Here is a 12,852-nt window from a genome sequence, read left to right as displayed (position 1 = left end):
TTTTTAGATATACATGACAGCAGAGTGTATTTTGGCATATTATACATACATGGAATATAACTTCCCATTTTTTTTTTTATTGTAAACAAATGGGATACATGTTGTTTCTCTGTTTGTACATGGCGTAAAGGCATACCATTTGTGTAATCATAAATTTACATAGGGTAATGTTGGTTGATTCATTCTGTTATTTTTTCCCTTCCCCCCACCCCTCCCACCCCTCTTTTCCCTCTATACAGTCCTTCCTTCCTCCATTCTTGCCCCCCTCCCTAACCCTAACTCTAACCCTAACACTAAACCCTCCCACCCCCCATTATGTGTCATCATCCACTTATTAGTGATATCATTCGTCATTTGGTTTCTTGGGATTGGCTTATCTCACTTAGTATGATATTCTCCAATTTCATCCATTTGCCTACAAATGCCATAATTTTATCATTCTTTATGGCTGAGTAATATTCCATTGTATATATATACCACAGTTTCTTTATCCATTCATCAATTGAAGGACATCTAGGTTGGTTCCACAATCTGGCTATTGTGAACTGAGCAGCTATGAACATTGATGTGGCTGTATCTCTGTAATATGCTGATTTTAAGTCCTTTGGGTATAGGCCAAGGAGTGGGATAGCTGGGTCAAATGGTGGTTACATTCCAAGTTTTCTAAGGAGTCTCCACACTGCTTTCCAGAGTGGCTGCACTAATTTGCAGCCCCACCAGCAATGTATGAGTGTACCTTTCTCCCCACATCCTCGGCAACACCTGTTGTTGCTTGTATTCTTGATAATCGCCATTCTAATTGGGGTGAGATGGAATCTTAGGGTGGTTTTGATTTGCATTTCTCTTATTACTAGAGGTGTTGAACATTTTTCCATATATTTGTTGATTGCTTGTAGATCTTCTTCTGTGAAGTGTCTATTCATTTCCTTAGGCCATTTGTCGATTGGATTATTTGCATTCTTGGTGTAGAGTTTTTTGAGTTCTTTATAGATTCTGGAGATTAGTGCTCTATCTGAAGTATGATTGGCAAAGATTTTCTCCCACTCTGTAGGCTCTTTCTTCGCATTGCTGATAGTTTCCTTTGCTGAGAGAAAGCTTTTTAGTTTGAATCTATCCCAGTTATTGATTCTTGCTTTTATTTCTTGTGCTATGGGAGTCCTGTTGAGGAAGTCTGGTCGTAAGCCGACATGTTGAAGCTCTGGACCTACTTTTTCTTCTATAAGATGCAAGGTCTCTGGTCTGATTCCGAGGTCCTTAATCCATTTTGAGTTTAGTTTCGTGCATGGTGAGAGATATGGGTTTAGTTTCATTCTGTTGCATATGGATTTCCAATTCTCCCAGCACCATTTGTTGAAGAGGCTATCTTTTCTCCATTGCATATTTTTGGCCCCTTTGTCTAGTATGAGAAAATTGTATTTATTTGGGTTTGTGTCCGTGTCCTCTATTCTGTACCATTGATCCACCTTTCTATTTTGGTACCAATACCATGCCGTTTTTGTTACTATTGCTTTGTAGTAGAGTTGAAGATCTGGTATTGCTTCACTCTTTCTGCCAAGGATTGCTTTAGCTATTCTGGGTTTTTTATTCTTCCAGATGAATTTCATGATTGCTTGTTCTATTTCTGTAAGGTACATCATTGGGATTTTAATTGGAATTGCATTGAATCTGTATAGCACTTTTGGTAGTATGGCCATTTTGACAATATTAATTCTTCCTATCCAAGAACATGGGAGATCTTTCCATCTTCTAAGGTTTTCTTTAATTTCTTTCTTTAGTGTTCTGTAGTTCTCATTGTAGAGGTCTTTTACCTCTTTTGTGAGATTGATTCCCAAGTATTTTATTTTTTTGATGCTATTGTGAATGGGGTAGTTTTCCTAATTTCTCTTTCTGAGGATTCATCACTTATATATAAAAATGCCTTAGATTTATGAGCATTGATCTTATATCCAGCTACTTTTCTGAATTCACTTATGAGATCTAAAAGTTTTCTGGTGGAATTTCCTGGTTCCTCTAAGTGTACAATCATATCATCAGCAAATAGGGATAGTTTGAGTTCTTCTTTTCCTATTTGTATCCCTTTAATTTCTTTGGTCTAATTGCTCTGGCTAGAGTTTCAAGGACGATGTTGAATAGAAGTGGTGAAAGAAGGCATCCCTGCCTTGTTCCAGTTTTTAGAGGGAATGCTTTCAGTTTTTGACCATTTAGAATGATATTAGCCATGGGCTTAGCATAGATGGCCTTTACAATGTTAAGGAATGTTCCCACTATCCCTATTTTTTCTAGTGTTTTGACATGAAGGGGTGCTGTATTTTATCAAATGCTTTTTCTGCATCTATTGAAATAATCATGTGATTCTTGACTTTAAGTTTATTGATACGGTGAATTACATTTATTGATTTCCTGATGTTGAACCAACCTTGCCTCCCTGGGATGAAACCCACTTGATCATGGTGCACTATCTTTTTAATATGTTTTTGTATGCGATTTGCTAAAATTTTGTTGAGAATTTTTGCATCGATGTTCATTAGGGATATTGGTCTGAAATTTTCTTTCCTCGATGTGTCTCTGTCTGCTTTAGGTATCAGGGTAATATTGGCTTCATAGAATGAGTTTGGGAGGGTTCCCTCCTCTTCTATTTTATGGAATACTTTGAGAAGTATTGGAATGAGCTCTTCTTTAAAGGTTTTGTGGAACTCGGCTGAGAACCCATCTGGTCCTGGACTTTTCTTTGTTGGTAGGCTTTTGATGACTTCTTCTATTTCATTACTTGAAATTGGTCTATTTAAATTGTGTATGTCCTCCTTGTTCAGTTTAGGCAATTCATATGTCTCTAGAAACCTGTTGATGTCTTCGAAATTTTCTATTTTGTTGGAGTATAGATTTTCAAAATAGCTTCTAATTATGTTTTGTATTTCATTCGTGTCTGTTGTGATATTTCCTTGTTCATTCCGAATTTTAGTGATTTGGGTTTTCTCTCGTCTTCTCTTTGTTAGTGTGGCTAAAGGTTTATCAATTTTGTTTATTTTTTCGAAGAGCCAACTATTTATTTTGTCAATTTTTTGTATTGTTTCTTTTGTTTCAATTTCATTGATTTCAGCTCTGAGTTTAACTATTTCCTGTCTTCTATTACTTTTGGTGTTGGTCTGTTCTTCTTTTTCTAGGGCTTTGAGCTGTAGTGTTAGGTCGTTTATTTTTTGAGTTTTACTTCTTTTATTAAATGTGCTCCATGAAATAAATTTTCCTCTAAGTACTGCTTTCATGGTGTCCCAGAGATTTTGATATGATGTTTCTTTGTTCTCATTTACCTCTAAGAATTTTTTAATTTCCTTCCTAATATCTTCTGTTATCCATTCATCATATAATAGCATATTGTTTAATCTCCAGGTCTTGGAGTAGTTTCTGTTTTTTACTCTTTCATTAATTTGTAACTTCAATCCATTATGATCTGATAGAATACAAGGTAGTGTCTCTATCTTCTTGTATTTGCTAACATTAGCTTTGTGGCATAATATATGGTCTATTTTAGAGAAGGATCCATGTGCTGCTGAGAAGAAAGTGTATTCGCTCTTGGTTGGATGGTATATTCTATAAATGTCTGTTAAGTCTAAATTATTGATTGTGTTATTGAGATCTATGGTTTCTTTGTTCAATTTTTGTTTGGAAGATCTGTCCAGTGGTGAGAGAGGTGTGTTAAAATCACCTAGTATTATTGTGTTATGGTCTATTTGGTTTCTAAAATTGAGAAGGATTTGTTTGACATACATGGATGAGCCACTGTTTGGGGCATAGATGTTTATGATTGTTATATCTTGCTGATTTATGCTTCCCTTAAGCAGTATGAAATGTCCTTCTTTATCCCTTCTGATTAACTTTGGCTTGAAGTCCACATTATCTGAAATGAGGATGGATACTCCAGCTTTTTTGCTGAGTCCATGTGCATGGTATGTTTTTCCCCATCCTTTCTCCTTTAGTCTATGGGTATCTCTTTCTATGAGATGAGTCTCTTGCAGGCAACGTATTGTTGGATCTTTTCATTTAATCCAATCTGCCAGTCTATGTCTTTTGATTGATGAATTCAGGCCATTAACATTCAGGGTTATTATTGAGATATGATTTGTATTCCCGGTCATTTGGTTCATTTTTAAAATTTTATTTATTTATTTATTTATTTGACACAACTTGATTCCTCCTTTATTTGACAGTTCCTTTAGGATAATTCCTCCCTTTGCTGATTTGCTTCTTTGTTTCTTATCTCTTCCTCATGGAATATTTTGCTGAGAATGTTCTGCAATGCTGACTTTCTTTTTGTAAATTCTTTTAGCTTTTGTTTATCATGAAATGATTTTATTTCATTGTCAAATTTGAAGGTAAGTTTTGCTGGGTATAAGATTCTTGGTCGGCATCCATTTTATTTCAGAGCTTGAAAAATGTTGTTCCAGGCCCTTCTAGCTTTTAGGGTCTGGATTGAAAAATCTGCTGGTATCCGTATTGGTTTCCCCCTGAATGTAATTTGGTTCTTTTCTCTCACAGCCTTTAAAATTCTGTCTTTATTTTGTATGTTAGGTATTTTCATTATAATGTGCCTTGGTGTGGGTCTGTTGTAATTTTGTGTATTTGGAGTCCTATAAGCCTCTTGAACTTGATTTTCCATTTCATTCTTCAGATTTGGGAAATTTTCTGAAATTATCTCATTGAATAGATTGTTCATTCCTTTGGTTTGTTTCTCTAAGCCTTCCTCAATCCCAATAATTCTCAAATTTGGCCTTTTCATGATATCCCATAGTTCTTGGAGATTTTGTTCATGATTTCTTACCATCTTCTCTGTTTGTTCAACTTTGTTTTCAATGTTAAATATTTTGTCTTCAATATCTGAGGTTCTGTCTTCCAGGTGTTCTATCCTATTGGTTATGCTTTCTATGGAGTTCTTAATTTGGTTTATTGTTTCCTTCATTTCAAGGATTTCTGTTTGTTTTTTTTTCAATATCTCTAACTCTTTATTGAAATGATCTTTTGCTTCCTGTATTTGCTCTTTTAACTGTCTATTGGTGCGTTCATTCAATGCCTGCATTTGCTCTTTCATCTCATCATTTGCTTCCCTGATCATTTTAATTATGTACATTCTGAACTCCCTTTCTGTCATTTCTTCTGCCATGCTGTCGTTGGATTTTATTGATGTAACATCTAGATTTGTTTGGGGCATTTTCTTCCCTTGTTTTCTCATATTGTTCAGGAATCAGTGGGTCATTAAGATATTGCAAATTTCCTCTGTTGACTTATAATGTCCCTGAAGATTGCTAATATATCCCCTCTTATCCTTCAGTAGCCTGAAGTCTTGGAGGAAGTTGATAATGCGGTGCTCCACAAGGAAGCTGCCTCTCTAGGGTTGGTGACCCTCAGGTGGGGTATATTCCCTGATAGTGGGCAGAGGTGCCTCCACTTGTTGACCAATGGTCATCCAAAGGGGAACTAGGTTGCAGGCTGAGGCAAGGCCTGTTTGTGCCTGTGTCTCTGGTTTTATCGTCCTTGTGGGAAAACCTCACCCGGCAGGGAAGACTCACCTGGTGGGGAGGTCTCGCTGGTCAGTTCCCCTCCTAGAGGTTCCCCTCAATCTACAATACCGCCTGGGCTGGGCTGTCTTCCTCTGCAACGTTCCCAGGGGCCCGGACCTACCTCCTGGGCCTGAGAGCCTCACCCTTCACAGACGAGTCTCCTTAGGCTGCCTCTCCTCAGGGAATCTGCCCGCAGTCCTGGAACCTTCGCTCCGCCCCTAGGCGTGTCTCTGTGCGGCTCTTCCAGCAAGAAGCCGCCTGGGTCCTAGGACCCTGCTCTGCACCTAATCACCTGGCTATGCAGCCCCTCCTCTGAGTCGCCACCTGGAGTCCCGTACAATAGCTCCGAGTCCCAGAGACCCGCCACACACCTCTTCCTCCGGACAGCCGCCCGGTGTTCTGATGCGGTCACTAGGAGTCCAAGCAACTCACTTTGCGTCTCCTCCTCCCGCCAACTGCCCATAGCCCTAGGCAGTCACTCCGAGTCCTAGTGACCCGCCCTGTTCCTCCTCCTCCTCAGGGTCGCCCCCCGGGTGTTCAGGAGCGGTGGCTCAGAGACCAAGCGACCCACCGCGCTCCTCCTCCAGGCGGTGTATAGGAGCGGTCGCTTTGAGTCCAAACAACTCACCACTTGCCTCCTCCTCTGAGCAGCCACCTGGAGCTCTGATGCAGTCACTCCTAGACCAAGCGACCTGCCACCTTCCTCCTCTTCCTCCGGGCAACCCCCCGGTGTTCAGAAGCGGTCGCTCTGAGTCCAAACAGCTTGCCATGCAGCTCCTCCTCAGGCAGCCGCCTGGAGCCCTAGTGGTTGCTCCGAGTCCAAGCGCTGTGCTGAGCAGCCACCTCTACGTTGTTCCCAGTGGTTCGTGTTTACCTATCCAGTGGGCGGAGGGGCGTCTCGCTGGGCAACTCTACTTCACAAAGTTCCCTGCATTCCGGGGCTACCGCCCCATCCGGGACACCTCCCCAACGGGAGAGACTCTCCCGGCGGCTTTGAGTTGGTCCCAAGTCTCTCACTATCTCCTCTTTTGAATCCTGCGTCCTGGAGCAACATGAAATGCAGCCGCCCTCTAGTCCGCCATCTTGAAACCTCTAACTTCCCATTCTTGTGTTGTAAATGATGTGGTTTCACTGGTCATGTATTCATATGTGAACATAGGAAAGGTAAGTCCAATTCATTCTACTGTCTTTTCTATTCCTATCTCCCTTCCCTTCCCTTCATTCCCCTTTGTCTAATCCAGTGATAAATGTTGTGTGTGTGCACATGTGTGTGAAGGTGCAAGTGTGCACAGAACACACCCATGTCTAAGTGGCAATGTGGGGTCTGGAAAGGAGAAAGGCAAAGAAAGGACACTCTCCATTGTGGGAATGAGGTCCTCAGAGTCACAGAGAGAGTGGAATATGGAATCATGTCATCAGCAAGTAGGAATAATTGTAGTTCTTCTTTTCCTATTAATTTCCCTTTAATTTCTTTGGTCTGTCTAATTGCTCTAGTTTCCTGGACCGTGTTGAATAGAGGTAGTTAAAGAGGGCATCCCTGTCTTGTTCCAGTTTTTAGAGGAAATATTTTCACTTTTTCTCTATTTAGAATGATGTTGGCCTTGGGTTTGGCATACATAGCTTTTACAATTTTGAGGTATCTTGCTACTAGGTCTAGTTTTTCTAGGGTTTTTAACATCAATGGATGCTTATATTGTCAAATGCTTTTTCTGCATCTATTGAGAGAATCATTTGATTATTTTCTTTATATCTGTTGATGTGACGAATTACATTTATTGATTTCTATATGTTGAACCATCTTTGCATCCCTGGAATGAACTCCACTTGATCATGGTGAACTATCTATCTTTTTAATATGTTTTTGTATGCAATTTGCCAATATTTTATTAAGAATTTTTGCATCAATGTTCATCAGGGATATTGGTCTGAAGTTTTCTTTCCTTGATGTGACTTTGTCTGCTTTTGGTTATCAGGGTGATATAGCTTCATAGAATGAGTTTAAAAGGATTCCCTCATTTTCTATTTCATGGAGTAATTTTGAGTATTGTTGTTAATTCTTCTTTGAAGGTCTTGTAGAAATCAGCTTAGAACCTATCTGGCCCTGGGTTTTTCTTTGTTGGTAGACTTTTGATGGTGTCTTCAATTTCATTGCTTGAAATTGATTTGTTAAATTGTATATGTCCTCCTGATTCAATTTGAGTAGTTCATATGTCTCTAGAATTTTTTGATGTTTTCAAGATTTTCTGTTTTATTGGAGTATAAATTTTCAAAATAGTTTCTGATTATTGTCTTTATTTCAGTAGTTTCTATTGTGATATTTCCTTTTTCATCATGAATTTTAGCAATTTGAGTTTTCTCTTTCTTTGTTAGCTTGGTTGTTTATCAAGTTTATTTATTTTTTTCCAAGAACCAGTTTTTTGTATTGTTGATTTTTTGAATTAGTTTTTGCTTATTTGTTTCAATTTCATTGATTTCAGCTCTGATTTTAATTATCTCCTGTCTTCTGTTGCTTTTGGTGTTGCTTTGTTCTTTTTCTAGGGCTTTGAGATGTAATATTAGGTTGTTTATTTGGTGACTTTCTGTTCTTTTGATGAATGACCTCAGTGCAATGAACTTTCCTCTTAGAACTGCCTTCATAGTGTCCCAGAGATTTTGATATGTTATATCGGTATTATCATTTACCTCTTAGTTTTTTTTTATTACATCCCTGATTTCTCTTGCTATCCATTCATCATTCAATAGCATATTATTTAATCTCCAGGTGTTAGAGTAGCTTCTATTTTTTATTGTATCACTGATTTATAATTTTATTCTATTATGATTTGATAAAATACAAAGTATTATCTCTATTTTTTTATATTTGCTAGAAGTTGTTTTGTGGCCTAAGATGTGGTTGAACTTAGAGAAAGACTCATGTGCTATTGAGAATAAAATGTATTCAATCATTAATGGATGAATGTTCTATATATGTTTGTTAAGTCTAAATTATTAATTGTATTTTTTTCAGTTCTATAGCTTCTTTATTTAGTTTTTGTTTGGAAGATCTATCCAGTGGTGAGAGAGGTGTGTGAAAATCACTGAGTATCATTGTGATATGTTCTACTTGATTCTTGAAATTGAGAAGGTTTTTATTTATTTATTTTTGATGTATGTAGATGCTCATTGTTTGAGGAATAAATATTTATGATTATTATATCTTGTTGATGTATAATTACTTTAAGCAGTATGAAATGTTCTTTTTTGCCCCTTCTGATTAACTTTGGCTTGAAGTCCTCTTTATTTGATATAAGGATAGAAATCACTGCTTGTTTACATGATCCATTGAATGGAATGCTTTTTTACATCTATTTACCTTCAGTCTGTGGATGACTTTGCCTACGAGGTGAGTCTCTTGGAGACAGCATATTGCTGGGTCTTGTTTTTTAATCCATTCTTCCAATCTATGTCTTTTGATTGATGAGTTTACGCCACTTACATTCTATGTTGTTATAGAGAAATGATTTTTATTCCATGTAGTTTTGATTTATTTCTGATTTTTAATTTGAATTAATTTCTCCTTTGATTGACTATTCTTCTAGTGTAGTTCCTCTCTTTGGTGGTTTTCAGTTTTATTTTTCATTTCTTCTTCTTGAAATAATTTGTTGAGTATGTTTTGTAGTGTAGGCTTTCTACTTGTGAATTCTTTTATCTTTTGTTTATCATGGAAGGTTTTTATTTCATTGTCAATTCTGCAGCTTAATTTTGCTGGGTATAGTATTCTTGGCTGGCATCCATTTTCTTTTGGAGCTTTGTATGTGTTATTCCAAGACCTCCTAACTTTGAATGTCTGGGTTGAGATATCTGCTGAGATCTGAACTGGTTTCCCTCTCATTTTTCTCTGGAAGCCTTTAAAATTCTATCCTTATTTTGTATGTTAGTCATTTTCATAATAATGTACTTTCATGTGGGCCTGCTGTAATTTTGTATATTTGGGGTTATGTAAAGCTTACATATTTGATTTTCCATTTCATTCTTTAGATTTGGGAAATTTGCTGATATTATTTCATTAAAAAAATTGATCATTCCTTTGGTTTGTATTTCTGAGCCTTCGTCTGTCCTAATAAATCTTAAATTTGGTCTTTTCATGTTATCCCATATTTCTTATAAGTTCTGGTCATGGTCTTTTAACTTCTGTGCATGGTCAACTTTATTTTCAAGATTATATATTTTGTCTTCATTTCTTGAAACTGTGTCTTCTAAGTGGTCTAGTCTGTTGGTGATACTTTCCATTGAATTTATCGTTTGGTTTATTGATTCCCTCATTTCGAGGATTTCCACTTTCTTTTTTCCCCACAATCTCTCTTTATTGAAGTGATATTTTACTTCCTGTAAAATTTTTCTCTCTTGATTTTACTCCTTATACCATCCTTTGCTTTGAAGATCAATTTAACTATGTACATTCTAAACTCCTTCTCTGACATTTCTTCCTCTGTGGTGTTGATGGATTCTGTTATTGGAATATCTTGGTTTGTTTGGGGTGATTTCTTCCCTTGCTTTTTCATCTTGTTTTTGTCTCTACCCATCTAACAGTATGAATCTGAGGTAGTAGAGTTTCTACCCTGTGGACTTATAGTGACCCTAAGTGTTTCCAGTATCTTACCATTTAGGAGGAGAGAAATAATAACAATAACCAATGCAAACAATAAAGCACATTAACCAAAATAGATTCTGCTATAGCATGTAGAATGTTAATCGTAACAATAAACAGAAATTATATGATCAGTTATTGACTACAGTAAAAACAGTAAGTTTGCAAAAGGGTTTATAGTTTCAAATGGTGGACAGGGAGAGAACAGAAGTGATGTATGGATGTGATGATTATGAGGGTGGAGAAGAAAAGACAGAAGTAAAAGAGGAAGCATGAAAGAGAGAACATTAGAGATTGGCTGTTAGTAGAAGAAAAAAGAGAAGGAGAACCAAGGGAAACAGATAAGTGATATATATATATATATATATATATATATATATATCTCCACACACATATAGAAAAAAAAATTAAAAAAATAAAAATAAAAATAAAAGAATATAAAACAAAACTGAAATATATAAATCAGACATCCTAAGTCCTCAAAATACTGTTCCATAAAAAAATAACTGGCTTCAAAAATGCTAGAAATGAGAAAAAAACATATGAATATGTGTAAATGTCCATGAACCATCAAGATCACAATTAGAGAAAACATAAGAAAAAAATCTTGATGAAAAATTAAAGAATCATTTTCATTGGACTTTAAAATATTCTCAGCTTCCGTTCTCAGAAGAGTTAGGTAGGGTGGTCTGGAGTGCGATTCTTGTTCCACCCTAAGGATGGGGTTGCTAGATTGACAGAGGTAATCCTGTAGGTGGAACTCCTGAAGACAGGGTTTAGGCTTAGATAAACTCCAGGTTCTTTGCTGAATTCCAATTGGTCTGGAGATTTTAAATTAGCACACCTCAAGGGCCCAGTAATTGCCGGTCCTTGCTGCAAGCTGCACCCAAGAATCTCATCCGGGTTCCACTCGTGCAGTGCAGGAGCCAATTCTTAGTGTACTCTGTCACCTTGCTGAGAAGCTCCCTGTCTGCTTTCTTGGTTTTATGCCATGAAGCAGCTAGAAAGACACCTTTCTCTATTCTGCCATTTTAAACCCTCCTGTGAGTTAAGGATCCTGAGATGGGATCCTCAAGAGAGGGAGACAGCAGGGTCAGAATTAGTGATGCAGCATAAGAAAACTTGAATGGCCATTGCTGACTTTGAAGATGGCAGAGTCATGAGTCTAAGAACTGTCTAAGGACAGTTTCTAGAAGCTGGAAAAACAAGGAAGTGGATTTTACTGCAGGGCAACTAGAGGTAATGAAGTTCCACCAATATCTTGTTTTTAGCACTATGAAACCCAATTTTGGAATTTGACCTTCAGAACTAGAAGAGAAAATTCTTGTTTTAAATCGCCAAGTTGTGGTAGTTTGTTGCTGCAGGGATAGGAAACCATCAGTGAGTCCCACATTGTACCTTTCAATGTGTATTTCACATAATTACTCTGTGAATGTGTGTTGAATGAATGGCAAACTTCCAAAATGTCTGAATCCTCAATTACAATAAAGGGAGTTTATACATATTTCTGTGAGAATTCAAGACTAGTATTATGTGCTATGACCAGGCAGTTGTCTTCCATTCTCTCTCCCCTCTTCTTGGAGACTTCTAACCCTTATAACCCTCAGACTTCAAACCTTTCAGACCAAAGACCTAGAGGTGAAATGAACGGAGTACAGGCTTTGTAATCTTCAGACATGACAAACTGAGGATGAACGTGTGGATGAAGATGGCATGCTTAGTGCTTCCCCTTAGTCCATCAGGAGTATTCATCTGTCTGGAGGTAGATAAGAATTCTTTAAAAAAGGAAAGTAGATCATTTAATGCTCTCACCCCAATTAGAATGGCGATTATCAAGAACACAAGCAGCAATAGTTGTTGGCGAGAATGTGGGGAAAAAGGTACACTCATACATTGCTTGTGGGGTTGCAAATTAGTGCAGCCACTCTGGAAAGCAGTATGGAGGTTCCTCAGAAAGCTTGGAATGGAACCACCATTTGACCCAGCTATCCCACTCCTCGGCCTATACCCAAAGGACTTAAAATCAGCATACTACAAAGATACAGCCTCATCAATGTTCATAGCTCTCAATTCACAATAGCCAGATTGTGGAACCAACCTAGATGTCCTTCAATTGATGAATGGATAAAGAAACTGTGGTATATTTATACAATGGAATATTACTCAGCCATAAAGAATGATAAAATTATGGCATTTGTAGGCAAATGGATGAAATTGGAGAATATCATGCTAAGTAAGATAAGCCAGTCTCCAAAAACCAAAGGATGTATGATCTCACTGATAAGCTGATGATGACACATAATAGGGGGTGGGAGGGGGGCAAGAATGGAGAAAGGAAGGACTGTATAGAGGGAAAAGAGGGGTGAGAGGGGTGGGGGGAAGGGAAAAAATAACAGAATGAATCAAACAACATTACCCTATGTAAATTTATGATTATACAAATCGTATGCCTTTACTCCATGTACAGAGAAACAACATGTATCCCATTTGTTTACAATAAAAAAATGAGCAAAAAAAAAAAGAAAAAGAAAAGTAGAAAGAATTAACATTGAGGTAATATAAGTCTTCTGATAACCAAAATGTATTTTTCCATGTATCAACTTTAGGATTCAGTCACAGAAGTATAGCCCATTGTGGTCAGGCAGAGGGAAGCCCTAGGTTTAACTTCACAAAGAT

The sequence above is a fragment of the Sciurus carolinensis genome, chromosome 11, assembly GCF_902686445.1.
Source record: "Sciurus carolinensis chromosome 11, mSciCar1.2, whole genome shotgun sequence".
Classification (NCBI taxonomy): Eukaryota; Metazoa; Chordata; class Mammalia; order Rodentia; family Sciuridae; genus Sciurus; species Sciurus carolinensis.
The sequence above is the reverse complement of the archived record's forward strand: the minus strand, read 5'-3'. Positions refer to the sequence as shown.